General features: G+C 48.0%; 1 long non-coding RNA gene and 1 pseudogene across 31 annotated transcripts in view; one reads left to right on the top strand and one right to left on the bottom strand.

Annotated features, from left to right (window-relative positions):
- The window catches only part of LOC105239529, a 159,750-nt gene that overhangs the window by 56,825 nt on the left and 81,352 nt on the right, over positions 1 to 21,573 (bottom strand). For 22 of the 31 annotated variants that reach the window (XR_004625662.1, XR_004625661.1, XR_004625681.1 and 19 more), the window contains 2 exons: positions 19,183 to 19,294; positions 13,930 to 15,977 (listed from right to left, as the gene is read on the bottom strand). This is a non-coding gene — a long non-coding RNA (uncharacterized LOC105239529). Of the gene's footprint in view, positions 1 to 4,070; positions 4,158 to 13,929; positions 15,978 to 19,182; positions 19,295 to 21,573 lie in introns of all 31 variants that reach the window. The other 9 variants (XR_004625651.1, XR_004625682.1, XR_004625680.1 and 6 more) reach the window with 7 other exon arrangements.
- LOC105239533 lies at positions 5,285 to 5,680 on the top strand (annotated as a pseudogene).

The raw sequence follows: 21,573 nt of genomic DNA, 5'->3' as shown, positions 1-21,573 counted from the left end.
ATGCCAAGTCTCATGATTAATAAGATTGAAATCATGCTTCCTCTTGTACAGATTTAATCCAATCAATACAGAGTGTACAGATAATGTGGCTATTGATTATCTCCATTTTACGTTTTCAAGCAGAAAGGCCACTCTCCCAAGGATATCCAACTGGGAATGAAAAAAGCCAAGAGGACTGAAACCCAGGTCTCCAGACTCTAAGAGGAGCCCCCTTTCTGTTGAGCCCAGCAGAGTTTCTGTTCAAAAGATTCACAGCCTCTCAAAGAATGATGACTATGTCGGTGCCTGGGTGGCTCAGTCTGTTGGGTGTCTGCCTTCGGCTCAGGTCATGATCCCAGGGTCCTGGAATTAAGTCCCGCATCAGGTACCCTGCTCAGTGGGGAGTTTGCTCATCCCTCTCCCTCTGCCCCTCCCCCCCACTGTGTGCTCGCTGCTTGTGCGCTCTCTCTCTCTCTCTCTCTCGCAAAAATAAATAAATAAAATCTTAAGAAATACTGATGAATACGTCAAAAAGACAAAGAGGTCCGGACGCCTGGGTGGCACAGCGGTTAAGCGTCTGCCTTCAGCTTAGGGTGTGATCCCGGAGTCCTGGGATCGAGCCCCACATCAGGCTCCTCTGCTATGAGGAGGAGCTCCTCTCCCACTCCCCCTGCTTGTGTTCCCTCTCTCGCTGGCTGTCTCTATCTCTGTCAAATAAATAAATAAAATCTTTAAAAAAAAAAAGACAAAGAGGTCAACTTGAAAACACCTCCTCTGGTCACATCTGGGGCAATTTACTTAACAAAATAAATAATGACAGAGTAATACATTGTAATTATTGAGTAAAATAGGACTCTTTCAGTCCATACTAATACAAAAAAAGAGAGAGGAAAGAAAGTTTTTTCCTTACAGTAAAATACCAACTAATAGATGGAGAAATGATGGAATTTTTAAAATTGCCATTTAGCGGCCATCGTAGCAATAATTAATTCATCCAAGAGACACCAGCAGATGTTAAAATTGGGGGTAAAGTAAAAGTGAAAGAGAAATGGGAAATTTGCATAGTTTCAGAGTATCTCCACACAAAATTCTTATTCATGACAAAGAGAGAACAATTTTATAATGAAAAATCAGGAGGCAATATCAGACAAATGCAAACAGAGAGACATTCTACAAAATAAACAGAATGTAATATTCAAAAGTATCAAAATTGTTAAAGTCAAGGGAAGACCGAGGGAGTGCTCTGAGTGAAGGAAGTAGGAGACGTGACACAGGCGACCCTGAACTGGGTCCTTTTGTTAATTGTCAAAACCTGAACAGCATCTGAGACTAGATGATCGGAAGCCATCGGTGTTAATTTCCTTATTTTGATGATCGCATTACAATGATGTAATTTCCTTGTTTGTAGGAATTGTACACTACAGTTTTCAGGCTCAAGGAAAGAAGTTCTTTGTGTTTTTTTTGCCGTCTTTGAATAAGTATGAAATTATTTCCAAAAAAAACTTAAAGAAGAAATTTAGACGCAAAGAAGTCGAAGTAGTGAAAAGTAAGCATATTTTTGTCATTATTTCCCAAGAAATAGGCTGCCTCCCTCAAGGACAGGGTAGTAACCTGTCGGTTCCAGCAGCCTGGTGCAATGCTACAAAGTCATGCGTGCGATGAACGTCGAGTCCTACATCCTCGCTAGTTCAACTGATGGGGCCTGAATGTCACTTACAGTCAACCTTTAGTTAGCAGTGGCTCTTTCATTTGACCTTTAAATCTGACCCGCTCCATGAAAAAAAAGTTCTGTAAAAGAAAACACTTAAGAGTATTGAAGTGGTCCCCACTAAAAGGAACACTTTAATAAATGTGTTTTCAAAAAACAAAATCTAATTTTGTATCATGAATGTTGAGTTTCTTCAAGGTGGGGGGGGCTGTGCACCAGAAATGAATATGTCATCATCAGAGTGTAAGATGCACAAAAGCATCACCGACCTACCACCACACCGAACGATACACCTTCTTGCGCTGGATTCTCCTGTGGGTTCTCCTGCCGTTACTGCTAAGTGATGAATTTCCAATGAAACACTATTCAGTATGTGTGTCTACTTGTCCACCAATGATTGGCTTGCCCGCCCTCCCTCCTTTCCTTCCTTCCTTCCTTCCTTCCTTCCCTCCTTCCTTCCTTCCTTCCTCAGTGTCTTAATGTACTCAGCATTGTCTGGGTCAATCGGAAAGTCTATTTTTCTTGCAGACTTTAGGAAATCTACAACACCTAGTGAACCTATAATTAAGTTTAATATAATCTGGGGAAGGCAGAAGAGGAAGAAAATGAAGGTTGGGAATAAGAGGCTGTGTGCAGTTAGCACATACCCATTTCCTTTGCGGAAAGGTGACTAAAGTCTGCAAACATCTAGGGTCCCCTACGGGTGCTGGGTCTCCCTCAGATCCCTAGCTATTTCGACTCTTCCTTTTTGAAGAAATAATGCTCCTGGGGAATGCTTGGAGTATTGCCAGGGAGTTCCATAGGAAGCCGCACTGACCCTCCATTCCCTCCAAGTGGAAAGGCTGTCCCCAACTCACAATCTTGTCATCAGCCAAAAGTTCTTTTTTTAATGATTATTTAGAGCTTGGAAATGTGGTAAATTATAGTTGGATTTCCAGATTAGCTGCAAAAGCTCCCCATAATTAGCGTACAAAGTAACCAATAGGCACATGGACACGTACACACACCCTAACGTCATCATTTTCAGGTAATGGCTGTGAGTCAGGTGTGCACAGTTCAGACACTACCTTGATGAAAGTGATACATGTTGACAAATGGCTCCTTCACTTGGAATTCTGATGTGAACAAGAACACAGTGAGAGTTCATGGTACGCAATTCTCACTCTCCCCGATGGGTGCAGACCCCCCTTAGCCTTAACACTGAGTTTATTATGCTCTGATCATTGTCTTTTTATTCCATTGCTCACACCTCTTATTTATTTTCTCCCTCTCTCTCCCTCTCTCTCTCTTTCTCCCTGGCATAATCTGTTTCACTGAGCCCAGAAAATATGACATTTGGGCAAAAAATAAGGTCTGAAAGTAAACTGAAGAAAGAAGCTATTATTGATCATTTCAAAGCTAAATATGTATTTCATTTGGGATGGGCTTCTACTGATGCTTGGTGAAATAAAACATCTTTAGAATATTCTATTTGTCATGATAAGAAGAAAAAGGAAGAGAAGGAGGAAGACCTAAATAGCTATTGGGATCAACTCAGTGCTGTAACCACACTTGGCTATAAATTTGCTAGAAGTGACATGATTTCAGTTTCAAAAAATAAGACCATAGCCAGGATGATCTCATTGAAAGTACAAGTGTCCTTGAAACCCTTGTTCTGTGACCAAAAAACAAAAAAAAAAAAAAAAAAAAAAAGGCAAATCTGTCTGGTATTCTCCCTACGTGTTCTTCTCCAAGACAAAGTTCCTAAAATAATCTCAGACCTGGTATAACATTTGCCAGACAGCTGTTCTAGAGAATGCCAAGACGATAATCCTTCAATCTGTCCTAGCCTTTTGTACTTTTTCTCCTTTCAGTGAATTCTGTGTCCAAGCCAGTTTATAGACTCATGTTCTGAAAGTTCAAAAATTCTCTCTAAGGAGACAATGTGACTTGGGGCCTTTTATGCCTATTCTACTGACCGAGTTGGGAAGGCAGGTTGTAGACTCACTGGCAAAGGGATTGACCTTAATTCTGTTTCTAGAAGGCAACTGTCTGTGAAGGCAAAGCTTCTCTGACGTTCACGAGCCCCAAAATGTACCTGATTTGAATGCTTCTCTCTCCATCCCAGAGATCACTCCCATCCAGAGTGGAAAAACCCTCGGACAGAAAGTTAGACTTATTCGTCTTCTTAGAAGAAAACTCTATAAGTCATATGGCCCGGCATCCTCCCCTTACCCCTTCTGTCCAACGGAAATAAGTTTTCTAGAAAACTCAATTCTTTCTACCAATAAACGTGTTCAGAATCCTGTGAACATTTTAATATAGATGGTTTTGTCTCCCATTCGATTTAGTTTATTGAAAGAACTTTTGACAGAAGAAAAGGATTTTGTGTGTTTACACAGACCTCGATCTAAAGCCTTAAGGTCGGTCCGTCCCTCACATCTTCAAAATGCCAGCTCTCTGACATTCGTGCTTCTTAAAGCTCCATCATCTGTCAGAGAACAAAGAGGACTGTTAGAGGAGAGGAGCCGGAGAAGCACACAATATGGGCACGGGGACTGGAGCGCAGACGCGGAGCTCAGGCAGAGGCAACAAGAGCGAGAAGCATCCCCAGCTCTCCTTGAGGCCCCGACGGATTGTTGCAGGAAGCAGATTTCTGGCCTTGGGGAAATGGGTTTCTTTTGTCACAAAGCCTTCTCCAGCTCTACCAAGGAAAAGGTTAGTGCCTTCGTTTCCTAGGGCTACCATGAAAAACTACCAGACTGGGGGGCTTACACAACAGAAATGCATTTTCTCACAGTTGTGGAGGCTGGGAGTGCAAGCTCACGGAACTGGCAGGTTCGGTTTGTCCTGAGGCCTCTCTCCTTGGCTTGCAGACATCTGCCTTCCTGCTGGGTCCTCACATAGTCTTTCCTCTGTGCATGGGTAGCTCTGGTGTCTTCTCCTGCGTCCAGCTTTTCCTCTTCTTATAAGGACACAAGCCCGACTGGATGGAGACCCCACTTAAGAGCCTCAGTTTGCCTTAAAGTTACTCTTTAAAGGCCTGCTCTTCCTCTACGGTCCCATTCTGAGGCACAGGGGATTAGCGTGTCCAGATACAAATTTTGAGGGGACGCAATCTAGCCCATATCAGTTAGAAACAGTACTTTTCAAAGGAGCATGGTAAAATCCAAATAATTAGTAGATTTTAGTGTTTTCAAAGTGAGTCAAACGAGAAGTGTGATTGAGTGCATAATGTTGTCCCAGGCAGAGAGAGGCCTAAGCTAACAGCAAGTGGGAGACGCCCCAGTAAAAGGAGGCCCACCTTGTGTCTCCGCCAAACCTCTAGCTCTGGGTTCCAAGACCCTTCAGGTAAGAGCCTTGGCACCGACACCAGCACTCGCCAATAGAAATAAAATGTGAGCCACACAGGCAACGTTTAGTTTCCCAGTGGCCACATTAAAAAACAACCACCACCACCACAAGGAGAATTAATTTTAAAATATTACTTTATCTAGGGGGCGCCCGGGTGGCACAGAGGTTAAGCGTCTGCCTTCGGCTCAGGGCGTGATCCCGGCATTATGGGATCGAGCTCCACATCAGGCTCCTCTGCTGGGAGCCTGCTTCTTCCTCTCCCACTCTCCCTGCTTGTGTTCCCTCTCTCGCTGGCTGTCTCTATCTCTGTTGAATAAATAAATAAAATCTTTAAAAAAAAATATTACTTTATCTAAATATATTCAAAATAGCTCTTTGGTCTCAGCCCCAGAAACCAAATGACAAAGGGGATGTCATCATTTGGACCACAGACATGCCGCCGTCATGGCGCTAAGGCTTTCCACCTTCAGAAGTCGGTCTGTGGTAAATGTGGCCATCCTGCCAAGCAGAAGAGAAAGCGTAACCGGAGTGCAAAGGCTGAAAGACGAAATACCACTGGGACACCTAAAAATCATCTACCACAGATTCGGGCCTGGATTCCGTGAAGGAACAATACCTCAACCCAAGATGGCGGCTGTTGCTGCGCCTGGTTCATCCTGAGGATTTTCAACAGCTAGTCACAACAATACATGTTCTGGGCTTTAATTAATTAGTTAGTTAATTAATTCGAAAGATTATCATTTCAATATGTAATCAATATTGAGACTTGCTAATGACAGAGTTTACATTCCTACTCATGTTAGGTCTTCAGGCTCTGGTGACAATTTCACACTGACAGCAAATGTCAGTGCTGATTAGCCACATTTCTAGGGCTCGATACCCACCGGTGGCTGCCATACCAGACAGTACGGCTCCAGAGAGCGGTCAAGTCCACAGCAGCCCAGGAAACTGCCCCGTCTTATGTTCCAAAAGGAAATCTGAGGGGTTAATGAAGAGCAGGATGGGCCCAAAGTTAAAGACACGTTCTTAAGGTCCTCAAGAGTAGTTAGTGCTTTGTGGAACTCCTACAGCTGCCTACAGACTTGTGAATGCAGCCCCATCACACGGTGCCTTTGCAAATTCAAGAGCCTATGGGCTCACCAAGGGCATGACTCAGGAGCAGAGCTGTCTGAGAGGGACACTGACCTTCCTAACATCACTCAGCTCCAATTTGGTTAATAAAACCGAGACAGAGCTCTCACCTCAGCCTTGTCTCTTCTGCACTAACTGGCTAGAATTTTGGTCAAATCGTCCAAGCCCCTGCCCAGTAGGAATCAACTAGACCTAATAGGAAGTATTTTGTTACCTGCCCTTGCCTCTGTTTCCTGGCTGACTGGCTTTTCCAGGAGTGCACTCCCATGGAGGTGAGGAGGAGGCTGTCTCCTGCCCACTAGTAGGTGTATTAGGGAGATGCATGGACAGAAAAACAGAGAAGCAGTGAATGGTTGGGGAAAAACTTTGGAAGTCAAGTAGCCTTGGAGGGTTACTGACTTTGGAAAAGTATGTGGGAAGTGAGGAATCCCCCATTCCCTAGAGGGTTTTAAAGGCTTCATTCATGCCCACAGATAAAGTGAGTAGCCAAAAGCCTGCTTTTCCACTATAATAACAGGCTATCTCTCCTGTTGCCTGTCCTGAGAGAAGTCATCGGACTGTGTTCTTCATCAAAAAGAATCCCACTGTGATCTATACAGTTAAGGTTTGCCCTAACAACACACTCCTAATATCCCTAATATTGGTAACCTCCTATTGACATACGACATCCATAATGTGTATGAAGACTTTTGACCCCCCCCCCAGCGTCCCTGTAACGAGAATAGAAAACTGAAGCTAGTGGAGTTGGCAAAGTCAGTGGGCTGTGGAGGATTTAAAAACCAGTGTTCTGTCCTCAATTCTCCATATAGTACGCAGGGTTGTTGATACACAACGTATGCCCGGAAGGTGGTCAATAAACACCAAACAGAAGTTGGTTGGATGAACGAATAAAGAGATGGAATTTCTCGAAATTCCTCAGAAGACAACATTTCTACACTTAAGTACGAGGTCACACGTCCTCAGGAAATGTCCCGAGGAAAGTGCCTTCACCTGGATCATATGGTGTAGGAACAGCAGAAATCATCTCCTTTCGTCTAGATTTCTTTATACAATTATCATCTGCAAGTAGCTTGAGAACACACATCTCTGTTTCTCCAGGCTTCCTGCAACAACGTACAGACGGCCCAGCAGCTAGTGCTTACCGTGAGGCAAAGCACCCTCCACTGGAAAATGTTTTGTCCACAAGTGACTTTGATCAGCTGCAGAGACAGAGCCAGCCAGGTGGAGAAGATGCTGGACTAGTCAGCCTCTGCCAAGGTCTGTGCTGTCCTCGCTTACCTGGGGGTGGAAATTTCCAGGGAAGAAGTTGCCAGAAAGGGGGCCAAATGAATTCAATCGAGGTAACTAGGTGAGAGGAACAAACCAGTTAAGAGAGAAAATTGTCTGCTAGGCTATTTTTGTCCTTCAAGTTCAAATCCACTTTCCTTACTTCAGGCGGGGGAAAAAAATCATTCAAGTGTTTTCAGACACCCAGTGTTCAAGCTGGAAGAAATTTAGAGGTAATAATAACAGCTCCTACTTGCATATCCCGGGCATGATCTGAACACTCTGCCTGTATTAACTCATTCAATCCCTAGCAGGTGCCCTGATCATCTGCCTCTCCGATACCCCAGCACGTACAATCCGGGGTACATTGTTCCCATTATCTTCGAGAGCACCAAGTGAACGGCATCCCCTAGAGCTGTGTCACCTTGAAGCCTTGTTCATGGCACAGGAGGAAACATCACACGTAGGGCTTTCTTCTCTGATGGAGAAACAGGTGGTCACTAATCCACCACACAGCAAATAATTGACAGAGAGGATTCTAAGATTTTGACCTCCTCATCCTGAGTGTGGTACCTGTGCAACCGGACATGGGCTACATTTTGGAAGCCATGAGTGATTGCAGGATTCCCACCTTTAAAGAGCTCATAACAGGAGTGCTGGGTTGGCACAGTCGTTAAGCGTCTGCCTTCGGCTCAGGGCGTGATCCCAGAATTCTGGGATCGAGCCCCACATCAGGCTTCTCTGCTAGGAGCCTGCTTCTTCCTCTCCCACTCCCCCTGCTTGTGTTCCCTCTCTCGCTGGCTGTCTCTCTCTGTCAAATAAATAAGTAAAATCTTAACAAAAAAAAAAAAAGAAGAAGAAGAAGAGGAGCTCATAACAAAGAGCGGAGGCGTCGGCAACCTAAGAGCACATCTTCACGTTCGGGTTCAGGTGAATGGTTCCATCGTCCTCTTGGTTGTCCTTGATTTCTCCTTCCTCAAGGCCCTCCGCCCGTCAGTCACTGCACCTGACATCTCAGCAGACTACCGTAGCTGAGGACATGTGCTTTTTTTTTTTTTTTNACAAGCCAGCGAGAGAGGGAACACAAGCAGGGGGAGTGGGAGAGGAAGAAGCAGGCTCATAGCGGAGGAGCCTGATGTGGGGCTCGATCCCATAACGCCGGGATCACGCCCTGAGCCGAAGGCAGACGCTTAACCGCTGTGCCACCCAGGCGCCCCAGGACATGTGCTTTGAAGTCACACCACTGTACGATCTTGGGCAAGTGTCTGTGCCTCAGTTTCCTCCCCCATGTGGCGCTAAAAGCAGAACTTATTGCTGAGGTTGTGACAAGAACTCAACGAGCTGCCTTCTAAAGCATCTAAAGTAGGGCAAAGCAGGAGGAAACACAGGACGCAAGAGTTGCATAAAGGGCTGGTAGCCACCTAGCTGCATGCAGCTCCTGCAGGACCGAAGTACTCTTGCTGACCCCCACGTCTGCTTCCCGCAGGCCGGGCTCCCAGGGACCTACAGCCCTAGTTCCCAACCTTCTGTTTGCACAGGAATCCCCTGGGGTGCTTGCAAGAAATGCAAACTTCTGAGCCACTCCCTGGATTCTGCTCTAGAAGGTCTGGGTGGAGCTCAGGAATCTACATTTCTAACAGGGGCCCACAAGGGATTCTGATGTAGGTGGTCTGACAGCAGAATTTGAGAAAGAGAAGCTTCCCAGATGAAGTTAGCTAGCATGGCTTTCAGTGACCCTGGTCAGCTGGCCCTTGTCCACCATTCCAGCCTCACTGCTCAAAACCCCGCCCCCCATCCTGCCAGCCAGACCCGAGTCGGGAAAATAAAAAGCCATGTTAAAGTCAAGCCCAGTCGCATTTCTCTGTATGGCTGCTGTGTTATATGAGATTAGGAAGAAATAGCTGAGTTGACACCCAGCAAAGGCTCTGTGGCCATGCCGGTGGATCACCATGGGAACCACATCTCTGTGATTCGGTCCAGAGTGCACATAAAAGCTGAAAGGGACAAAACACTTCATGTTGCTGAGTTCCTGTGCTCTTTCTGAAGCTCCCTGAGAGACCAGACCCCTTGTTTTCTTCCTTAAAGTAACTCAAGGGGTTGTCAGTTCTAAATTTGGGGAAAGAAAGGTGAGAGGGGCAGGGCAGAGACAGAAGGAGGCCTGAAGCCAAGGGGACAACAGGCTGAGATGAACGGAAACATTAAGGTCTAGGAACGCCCCTGCTCCAAACTGTGAACTCGTCCACAGAAGAAAGAGAAAATGATTTTCTCTAATGGCAGAGCAACTGAAACCGACTTAATGTGAGACTCCCTAAAAACTAAGTTTTTACAAACTCATCCCAGAGATTTGTAATACCTCTTTTCCCTAGTTACAAAATCCAAGCAATTTTAAAAGGTCTTTGATCAGAAAACAAAGTCCCTATTAAATTCCACTACCAGAAGCTTCCTTCTCAACGAATTCCAGGTCAGACCCATTTGGTTTTGTATCTAAAGTGGACTTCACCAACCATTGGAGGACCATACTCCATTGTCTGCCTGTCCTGGGTTGAATAGTGTCCCTTCCCCAAAATGTGTGTCTATCTGAAATCTGTGAATGTGATCGTACTCGGAAATAGGGTCCATGACGATGTCAGTAAAATGTCAGTTAAGATGAGGTCATACGGGTTTTTTGTCTTCGTCTGTTGGGGCTGCTACCACAGACTGGGTGGCTTATAAGCAAAAGAAATTTTATCTCTCAGTCCTGAAGCCTGGAAGTGTGGTGAGAGCCATTTCCTGGTTCATAGCCAGTGTCCTCATGTGGTAGGAGGGGGAAAGGAGCTCTCTGGGGCCCCTTTTATAAGGGCACTAATCCCATTCATGGGGCTTCACCCTCATGACCAAATCATCTCCCAAAGCCCCCACCTCCTGATACCGTCCCATCTGAGTGAGGATTTCCACAGATGAACCTGGGGAGTCACAAACATTCCGAACCTGAAGCCATATTGGATGAGAGGGGGGACTACATCCGATTACTAATGTCCTTAAGAAGAAGAGACGCCGAGAGGAAAGCACCATGTGAAGAGAGACACACAGGAAAGATGACAGAGAGTAACAACAGAGGCAGAGAATGGAGTGATGTGGGGGCCCACCAAGGAAGGCCAAGAATTGGCCACCACCCCCAGAAGCTGGAAGAGTCGAGGAAGCCTTCTCCTCTGGAGGCTTCAGAGGGAGCAGGCCCTGCCAACACCTTGATTTCAGACGTCTGGCCTTCAGAACTGGAAAAGAATAAAGAATAAATTCCTGTTTGAAGCCACCCAGACGGTGGCGAAGTGGTATGGCAGGCCAGGGAATTGCTCAACAGGCCCCTTTCTTGGTGATAGAAAATTCATATTCTCCCAGCTTTCAGACTGATGCGCCCTGGACAATCATTGGGTCAAAACCCGGCAAGGAGAAACTCAGATAATGGAAAACAGTAAAAAGCAGCTTTATTTCTGAATCAGGAAATTTCCTGAAGCAAAGCCAGTGTGCGATGGAGTTAGAGTACCCCACTGGAAGCAAGGCCTTTCTCTTGACAGAGTTCCAGTGTCTCTTAGGGGTTGTCTTCTCCCCACCTCGTAGGCAGTTTTGGCAAGGCGGACAAAATTCCTTGACATCTGCTAACAAGAAGCTACCGCACGACCCCTGCTGTGCCACCCGGACTCTCTTCTAGGATTTTTGTCCCAAGCACAGTGATTGATGCCCGAAGGAAAAGCAGCACAGCATTCATCCACTGCTGAGCCCCAGTGGGACTGTCTACCAGGACCTGTGCCTGGACGCCAGGAGGGAACCCAGACTGGCTCCACTCCTGTGTCCTCTGAAAGGCTTCCTCTTCTGTTGGGTTGGCCGGAAGCCAACTTTTATTGCCTGCTCCCCAAAACTGACGTGGAGACACCTGCCCGCATCCAACCACCCTAAGCTCCCCTGTCCTCAAAGGGAGGGGGGGACAGAAAGAAATTCCCGGGAGTGTCCAAAATGTCACAATTGCCCCCCCCACACAGCTGCATCTGTGGCCAAAGTCCAGCTAAAACTAGAGTCATCGTGTTTTTCAAAATGCCTTATATACAGATTTTTGACATAAATTTATTTCAGAAATCAATGCAGTGCTAAAGGCCTTCTCATCTGAACGACTGTCATTTTTTTTTCTGCCAGATGAAGCACATCGCATAACTTGCTGTGTCTCCCTTCTCCCTACGTGTGCCCTTTGGTTCCTCGTTAGTTACTACCCAATCAGAATCACTATGTTAGCTGAGGGCTCGAAATACATCCCTGCCCCTTTTCCTGATGATCATTTCAAATGTTTGTCCTACTATCCCTAAACTCTCCTGTGGAAACAGGTGAGTTGTACATTATAAGTCAATAAATAAATAAACACAGAGAGGGATCCAATGATCTCCACAACTCTTACCAAGTGAGATCCAGAAGTGATCTAAATTTAGCTTCCAGAAGCGTTTAATTTATCCTCCAGACATAGTTTCATGGGGATTGGGAAGAAGACACACTGGATCACAAAATAAAACATGCTCCACCCGATCTCCCTGGATGCTGCTGAAGGCTTCATGTTATCCCCAAACTCTGATACCATGACCTTCAAAGACCCGCCCAGACCCCTGAAATAGGTCCTGCCAAGGGTTCAACGGCATTCACGAAATAAACCAGACGAGTTCCTGAACCACCAGAGATCCCAAAGGGGAAAGGCCATGCCACTCCCTCACCTTTCACAGAAACCTGTGAAAAGTACAGGCCGCACAGGTCCGGTTTGGTTGGGTTTCATATTTTTTAACTAAGTCGGTGTTGCTCACCTGAGAGAGAGCGCCCATGGGGAGGGATTTCACGGGGTGACCATTTGGCCAGAGAAAAGCTGTCTTTGTCATCCAACCCCCCGCCCCCACCCCGTCCCCAGGGCCTGAAAATAACACCAACACCAACTTCTCTCAAATCTGAGGCGCTATTGTACAAGCTTGAATAAGTCAGTTACTCTTTCTTTGCCTTGGGGAGGAGGAAAAAAACAAAACAAAACACAGACGGCACTCCTCGCATAAACCAGACCATAGCACTGAAAAGATTAATATTTTCCACAGTCAGATGAAAGATGGTATGAAATGCAAAATGGGTCACTGTACATTATTACATTTCTATTACACTCGAATTAGTTATAAAGTGACATTTTGACTGTTTCCTCCATGTAATTCTCATAACTCCACCTGTCTGACATTTCCTTCCTCTCTGGGGCCCGTGTAGAACAGGTCCCACTTTGTGGGAGAGAGGCCACCCTGCAGAATTTCACGAACACATGCCAGGGAAGTCGGTTGCCGAGGCACACACAGGAAATTTCCAACACTCACAGACATCAAGAGGTTAAGCGCCCCAGGACTGGATCATTCAAGAACTACCCAAGGAAGAACAGAGAAAGTTCTTCATGAAAAAGAGAAGGAATTCCAAATCCTTTCACCTCCCCATAGCCCTCAGGGACAAAAACTCATTGAGTAACCCAAGAGACACTTCCCTCCAGACCTGAGTGGGCACTCTGAGAAAAATCACCAAGATTAAAGGGTTAGCACCCCTTGTCCGGAAGAAATGCAGAGAGCAGTGAGCGTCCTGGGAGAGGGGAAGTCACATGCCAAGAACTGAAATTTATGAAAAAGAAGAGAGAGAAAGAAAAGACAAAAAGTAATGACCTCAAACAAACATAACCTTTCCTGCACTGAGCCGAATGACAGGCAGAATGTTTATGTGGTGCCCGGGCCGGATCCCCACCCCGCCCTCTGCTTTTTCCTTGGGTCACAGCCGGGAGTTCAAATGGCATCACATATGAGATGTAACAGATTCTAGCACCTACCTCACTTGCAGATAACTAGTTCAAGCACAGATTTCACTCTAATGCATATCCATTTGTCTTGGATCAAGCCAAGGGGAATTACCTGACCAAAGCTCTGGAAGGATCCTGCTGTCTTGTAGTGGGGAGGGCAGGAAGCTTGCCCCCTAACCTGGCTCTGCGGTCTGATGGTTTCATAACAGAGGTGTTAGCGCCCAGCCCTGAGGACAGGCCTTGACACCTGCAGCTTAAAGCCAGTGCTTCTCATTTCTCCCTAAAGTATTTCAAAAACTGAGAGGAAAGGGCGCCTGGGTGGCACAGCGGTTAAGCGTCTGCCTTCAGCTCAGGGCGTGGTCCCGGCATTATGGGATTGAGCCCCACGTCAGGCTCCTCTGCTATGAGCCTGCCTCTTCCTCTCCCATTCCCCCTGCTTGTGTTCCCTCTCTCGCTGGCTGTCTCTATCTCTGTCGAATAAATAAATAAAATCTTTAAAAAAAAAAAAAACTGAGAGGAAAATGAAAGCCTACCCCCAGAGGCTTGCTAGTGGCCCTGGGTGTTTTGCACACTTACCCCCAACCTCCCTCCCGCCTACACTCATGCCCAAACTCACCCTAAAGCCTGGGGTTAAGCTTAGAAAGTCATGCAGAATGTGTGTTTTATTGTAAATATATTTCAAATTACTTACCACTCCATGACTTCATAGCCCATGAAGATGTACCAAGTTTATCCTCTGGATTAATGTCTTTCTCTGGGTCACCACCCCAAAATGAGGCTGTGTGCCCCCGGTTGAGAAGCGTGGTCTTAACCAATTCCTTCTCTTAGAAGAAGCCAAGTCTGGACAACTGCCCTGGAGATTCGTTTGGGGTGCTGCGTGTGGGCACATTTTATTTTCAGTGGTCACCAAGAAAGTTCTTTGCTAGATGAGCAACGTTCCTCTGACTCAACGGCAGAGGGGGAAGCTTCTCCACCGGTGGGGTGCCTGGCTCTCTTTCCTCAAGGTCCTCTCCCGGGAAGCTGCAGAAACAGGGTCAAGTCCTAATGGGCCTTTGTTCTAAATGTAACACCCGCCTCACTGCAAATCCCTCTGCTTCAGTAAAAAGGACACGGTTCCCCTCTTGTCCATGTGAGTCTGAGCCTCTTCTCTAAGAATTTGTTCCAGGATCCTAGCTCTTCTAGAATTTGCTGTCTCAGGGGCCTTCCTGCCACAGTCTTAGTCTTCCTTAGCCTTCCTGCCTTAGTCTTCTGGGCAGTACGGCTGGCCTCCCCAACACCCATTCTACCCTTCCCCCACTTTATAACAGTCACTCTGTCTGGGACAGTTAACTGGTCCCAACCCAACTCTAAGACTTCAACCAATCCTGGTAATCCTCTTCCTCTTTCCACACTTCAGGAGTGGACGTATGACTTCAGACCATCCAATCAGACAGAAGCCCAGGACTTTGTCTGATGGTTGGAGGAGAAACAATCCATGTGTTTGTCCTTTCTCTGCACACGGACAAGAAAGCTGGTATCCTGAAGGCTCTTCACAGACACTGTGTCACTCAAACGGGAGCCCATTTCAGGATGAAGGCAGAGAGGAAAAAGCAAAAGAAGCTGGGTTCCTGGTTATATCCTTGAGCCACTGAGTTAAAACAACGTTGAGGCCTTCCTTCTAGCATGTTTCTTTCTAAGAGCCAATAACATCTTTATTATTTAAGGCAGTTTGATTGGGGATACAATAGATGAGTGTCCTACCCTCAGGGAGGCTACAGTCCAGTCGAGGAGAGAGAAAAATACGTAAGGTAATGAATACTAACCCTGCGGGCAGCAGGGCGCCCTGAGAGGCATAGAGCTGGGCCACCGAATCCTGACTTGGAATCCAAACTTGGAAGTAGTGACCATGACTTGATGGGTAAATACACATTAGGCAGCCAGTGTGTAGAGGGCGGAAAGAGAAGAAGAAGAATATGGAATTCCACACAGAAAGAACCACCAACATAAAGACTTAAAGAGCGAAAGAACATGGTGTTTTCATGCAACCAAAAATGGGCCCACGGTTTGGTCCTGTCTTAAAATCAGCCACTGAGAGAGTAGTTACCTTGGATCCTGCCAGGGATCTGCCACCCCTTGTAAATGACAGGGCTTGAAGGGCAGACCCTGGTGCTATCTTCAGCCCAAAGACATCCTTGCACAAGCCGTTGCAAGTGGAGGCGGCAGGTACCAACCCACCGGGTTTCTGGGAGCCGCACACACGGTCCCTACACACCCCGTCATGCATGCTGCCAGCCAGCACGAAACTTCCCACAGTTCAGCTCGTCCCAGTCCTCCTGACCAGCCGGGACGTGCACAGCACGATACCGGCTCAGAGGACTCCGGTGGCATCTAGTAAGAGCCTATCCTCATCACTTGTGGATTCACCTATTTTTAACCCCAGTCAATACTGTGGTGCGTTGGCAGTCATTTGTAGACATCTGCAGAGGAATGAAAAATTTGAGCCTCTTGACACGCACGTTCCCAGGGGAGGTCCATGTTGTGCCTTCTTGTTTCAGCTCTCATACGGTAAAGTGTCCTTTTCCCAATCCGTTTAGTGCCAGGGTGGGGTTTTGGGTTTTTTGGTTTTTGTGGGGCTTTTTGCATTTTTTGTACTAAAAAAATAAAAAAACAAAAAAACCGATTTCACTCTTTAAAATGATCCCCAAGGATAGCGCCAACATGCCGTCTAGTGTTCCTTAGTGCAAGAAGGCTGGGATGTACCTTGGAGAGCAAATAACATGCATGTTAGATAAGTTTCACTCCACTGTGAGTTACAGCGCTGTTGGCTGTGAGTTCATTGTTAATGAACCAATAATATAGTTAAATAAGCTGTCTTTAAACAGAAACACACATCAAACAAGATTATGTATTGATAAAAATGTTGTGACCAGAGACTCACAGAGAGCTAACCCTGAATTTCTCCTAGGAGCAGCAGCTCAGTATTTGCTAATTGAGTATTCACAGCAACTTTATAGAACCTAATTACCACAAATTATGACAACAGATGGTATAGGTTTATAGATTACAAGGACTAGAGACTGTGTCTCTAGCTCAAATGTTCGTTCCTGTATGAGTTAATATAAGTGCACTGCTCTGGCAAACAAACTCCAAAATCCATAACAGTTCAAATACAGCAGGAGTTTATTTCTTGTTCATGTATCGGTTTTGAACTGGTGAAGGAGTCAACCCGGTGACCCTCTTCCACTTGGGTCTGCAGGAATCCACGTGGATGGACAGAGCCATCATAATACGTGGCACTCAAGGGTACCTGGGCATCATCCTCACTTGGCCCAAAGGGGAAAGGAACACGTACAAGTGCACCTGAGATGTTCAGATGGGCCGGACCTGGAAGAGGCACCCATGGCTCCTGCTCACATTCCCCCAGCTAGACCTCTGTCACATGACCACACTTAGCTGCAAGGGAGTCTGGGAAATGTAGTCTAGCTGACGACCAGGAAGAAGAAAACAAGATTGCCCTGACTTCAGGCAGTCTCTGCCGCAGTTTGTTTTAAGGATTCATAGGAAGTCATGTTCCTACTAAGACCTGTGACTGCCCCAGGAAGATTAATAATTTGCTCCCTCCCCCCTCAATTCTTCTTTAAATATTTGCTCAGAGTTTATTTTGAGGTGAAGCTACAATCTGTGTGAAGGTGGGGAGGAAGGGAGCTGTACCTTGACCTGAGGAAATCTTGCCCAAACCCTTGCTCTGGTTCCCAAGCCGCCTCCAGATCTGACGAAGATTCCCCAGCCCCTCCCTAGGGCTGCCTGGAAGTGCAGCATTTTCCTAATCCTCCTGCCAGCCAGAGCCCTTGGGTGTGATGCAGCCTGAAGGCCAAGGGAGGGCCCTCAGGCCCCCATGGGGAGACGCCTCTGGGACCAGCAAGCCCACACCCTCAGAGAAAGGGAGCCACACACGATGCCGGGCTCCCTCTGAGGAGTGCTGAGCCTGGCAGCTCCCAGAGGCAAGTGGTAGGTGAAGCCTGAGCCAGACGCCACTTGACTGTCTGAGCCCCTTCCCACCCTGTGAGACCAACCGTGAGGAACCTGAACAGAGTGGCAGTGTGTGAGAGGGGCTCTTCGATAAGAGAGGCCTGAGCAAGAGCGGCGAATGGAGGGACCTCATCTCAGACCCATGTCCTAAGAAGAAGGCAGCCTCTCTTTGTGCCTTGGAAGCATTTGTAAGAGATCCTATAGCCGCGGGCCGCCTACAAGGCCTCCTCAGCCTACACCCCCACATCCTCTAACTGGAGTAAAAAGCAACCCGGCCAGGCGATATCCCACCAAAAAAGCACTACAGACATTGTTTTCCCTCTTGTATCTCGCCTGGGTGCCAAAAGAAAGACTCCTGTCCTATAAACAAGGAGATTTCTGGGGTCTGGAAAGGATCCCTGAAAGAAAAACCTAGGAATAATAATGGTATATTGAATACCAGCCCCTGTGGAAAACATTTGACAGGAGCTGCTGTACTGAATTCTCACAATAACCCGTGAGGTAGGTGTTCTAATCCACGTGAAGAAACTAAGGCTCAAAAGAGCAAAGGAACTTGCCCATGTTCACGCAGCTAGAGAGAGAGGCTGAGTCAGGACCTTCTGTGTCACTGCTACACCTCTCTCTTAACCCCCAAGCTCTGTGGCTGACAACGTGGGTCACCTGGTGGGCGGGGGAACCCCTACCTGCTTACCTTCTTGCACCGCACCCTTCTCCTCACAGCCGAGGCCTGTCTCCCTTGCTCGAAGCAGCCCCATGCTGCCCCCCCCACCCAAGCAGAGTGGCCCCATCACCTCTACACATTCCCCAGACTCTGCTCCTTCTCTCCAGTAGCTTTCCAGCCTCCCCGCAGCATAAGCCCCATCCTGGAGCATCCGGCAATTCCCAGGCACTCTGTCGGAGTCCCCTGACCAGGTGCCTGACCTCCATTGTCGAAAGGGAGTGTCTCTAGGGTGTTAGAGGCAGCTTCGGGTGGCAGAGCTAACCACACAAACGTTCTCTCCCCTCCTAGCTCACTTCCCTTCAGGTGGCTCTTGCAGAGACTTGGAACTGTACCCATGACTCAGGAACCACGGCTTCCCCTACCCTTCCCGCAGGAGCTCGACAGGCAGTGTGACCCACCAGACAAAGAAGTCTGTTCTAGGCCGGGGTCTGGCCCAGGCTTTCGCCTGGCAGGCTGCCATCCATGGCTCCCTGAGCAACACAGAGATGCGGCCTCGATCTTCACCTGTACAAACAGCCCACGTGAAGGAGCTGAGCCCGAGACAGCAGGAAAGAGCTGGGGTTTCTCTTGACCCTGCTGTTTGAGCTGGGATAACATCCCTCCCTTCTCTGAACCTTGGTTTTCCCCTTTTGTGGGTGGCATAGACCTCAAGGGTCTGCCAGTTCTAAAATTCTCTGGGGAAATAAGTAGCATTTTTAACTGTGGCTCCTTCCATGGCTTTCTGTGGGCAGGCTTGGTTGATGCCACTAACAGCTGTCTTGGCCTGTTCTCTCTGGGGACAGCCAACATGTCTGGCCTCATTTCAATCTTTTCCTTTTTTTTTTTTCTTTTCTTTTCCTTTCTTTTTTTCAAGATTTATTTATCCTTTGAGAGAGAGAGAGAGAGCATGAGGGAGGGAGAGGGAGAGAGAACCTCAAGCAGACTTCCTGCTGAGAGCAGAGCCTGATGCGGGGTTCGATCTCACCACCCTGAGGTCATGACTTGAGCTGAAATCAAGAGGTGGAGGCTTGGTCAACTAGCCACCCAGGCACCTCAACTTTTTGTTTTTTTCTGAAACAAATCCTGTGGATTGGTGTGGGAAGAAAGCAAGGAAGATCTTGTGAAGGCTCCTCATTTAGGACATTTCTTCTTTACCTTCTCTCTAGGTGTTTTGGGAGGGGTGGTTTGCATAGGCCACGCCTTTATCAAATGTGTTGTTGAGCCTTGGAAACTCACCTCAGTCTCTCTCCCACCACTTCTCCTTTCCAAGGCGGCGGCAGATTTGGCAGGGAAGGGTCGATTGGGTGTCACAGCGGGCTTCCCAGGAGCCTGGGTGGTGCCTCCCCACCTGGGTTGGATTGAATGACAATGTGGTTAAGAGATTTGCCAAAAATTACAGAGCTGGGGATGGCCCTCCCAGAGTGCGGGGATATGAAGAGCAGGCCAAAGGGCACAGAGTCGAGTCCCGGAGCAGAAAGTGTCCACAGAGCCAAGGACAGTGCCTGGGGCTGAGCTGAGTTTGCTCTGGGCCTGAGTCTGCCAACAGCTCCCCGTAGAACCAGTCGCCACACATCCCAGGGCCTCAGTCTCCTCATCTGGGAAGCCAGCAAGTCTGGCTGTCTGAGGTGGACGGCTATTAAATGGACCTAGGTTGCCTTCCAACTTTGGGATTCTCTGCCCACTTTACAATTTAGGGGTCTAAAAATGCCCCCATACCCTTTCCTGTTTGCGTGGAGTTCTGGGGCTGCACCAAACCTCACATGCTGTGCCCAGACTCCCATCTCCTACCCCAGCCATACCCTGCAAATGGAATTCAGACCCTTATGATCCTTTGACTTCAAAGGCAAGCAAAGAATATTCTTGAAAAGGGGATTCAATGCCTCCAAAGCCACCATGAGCCTTCTGGTGCATGACTTTTACGACTTCTCTTCCTCCTTGGGACCAGAAAGCTTTATTTGACTGACATTCAAGCCCCCAACCTTCCATTTTGCCTAGAGCAACCCCAGGAGTCTTAACCTTGGGGAACTGCCCCCCCCCAGCGCCGCCAGCCTTTGCCAGACACTTGCAGGGAAGCGGGTGGGGTGCAGACGTGTCACACCCTCTGCCCTGTGACATTCTCATCCCCTCCACAGGGAACGTCGTCCCTGTCAGTGTCTAGGAGTCAAAACAAAGCTCCTTTTCCGTGTGCATTTTCTTCCTCAATGGCTTAGACAGTCAAGTCATCAGGAAGCATGGTCTAGTGCTCCAAGCTCTAGACAGATGGCCTGACCTCTGTCCTGGCTCCCTGGTCTGGCCTTGGCCAGACACAACACCCCCGCGACTGTTTTCTCATCTGCAAAACAACTCGGGCCTCCCTCAGCAGGCGAGGTCCCTCGCTGCAAAACACGGCCCCTCCCTCCTCCAGCAGCAGCCCGGCTCCAGCTCCGGCTCAAGGAGAGGGAATCCATCATCGCAGGGCAGACACAGCACAGCAGAGAGTGAGAAAAGGGTTCATTGCCCAGGGGGGTGAGAGAGGGGGAGACATCTCAGGGACTACGTTTCCCCTCTTCATCTTCTCCACTCTCCTGGCCCTGAGGTGGAGGGTCTCTGCTCTGGACTGCCCTGCACTCGGGCTGGTTCCCTTTGCAAAGGAACAGCCTGACGGGCAGATAAGCAGAGGGGCCCACTGTGGATGGCTGTTGGGGGTCTCTGGGGATCCGTAACACCTTCCTCAGAAAGGTGCTTCTGTAGCTTTGGTTTCCCTTCCTGCCCCCACCCTTTAACGAAGCAGGCTGTTTGCTCTGCCCCGCCCCCTCACTGCTGGGTCATTCTGCCTTCCCTGGGCTGCTGCCTGACCCGCTCTCTGCTGCCTGAGGTTGGGGCAGCCTCTCCTCTGCTACGTATGAGTTCTGATCTTATACCTGTCTTCAAATAAGACCCTGGCCTGACCGTGAAGGAATACCTGTCTCCGCATCTGTGGCTGGCATGACAAGTTTTTTGGAGCTGAGAAGCAGGAGGTCAGGCCTTGAGGTTGCTGAGGTATGGGCCCCTAGAGTGACCCTCCGCCAGACCTCCGGAGATTTTCATCGGTCCTTAATCTACGTCCTCCCACAACAGCCACACCCCTCAACATGGACGCCTGTGGGGTCGGTTGGAAACATCCCTGGCTCTCCTGCTACCAGATATGGAAAACGTCTCTTGCCCTTCATCACTGATAGGAGGCATGGAAGTTCATCCTTAGGGGGAGGGAAGGTGAATAGGTGCCAGGGCAGAGAAGTCCTAGGACTTGACGAGACAGCCATCTTTGTTCCCCAAAGTAAACCACTGTACACAGTTTCATGGGCCCTTGGGTAAGGTCTATGAGAATGGTTCTCAACAACACTGAGGGGGCCAGGCGATTAAATGGGGATCTCTAGGGGTGGGATCCAGGCAGCGCTAACTTTGAGAGCCACTGATCTAAAACAGTGTCTCATTTCGCAGTTTGGGAAGCAAGAGCCAAGAAAGAGGAAGTGACTTGCCCAAAGTTAAATGGCCAGTTGGGACAGAGCCCTGACCTGAGTGCATCTTTAAATTTATAACTCTTCCCATCATGGTTTTCCCTCTGGTTGCTTTATGAGAGAGGGACTTAATTTCAGGTACACATGAAAA

The sequence above is a fragment of the Ailuropoda melanoleuca genome, chromosome 1 (genome assembly GCF_002007445.2).
Source record: "Ailuropoda melanoleuca isolate Jingjing chromosome 1, ASM200744v2, whole genome shotgun sequence".
In the NCBI taxonomy this organism is placed as follows: domain Eukaryota; kingdom Metazoa; phylum Chordata; class Mammalia; order Carnivora; family Ursidae; genus Ailuropoda; species Ailuropoda melanoleuca.
This window is presented reverse-complemented; position numbering and strand designations above follow the sequence as displayed.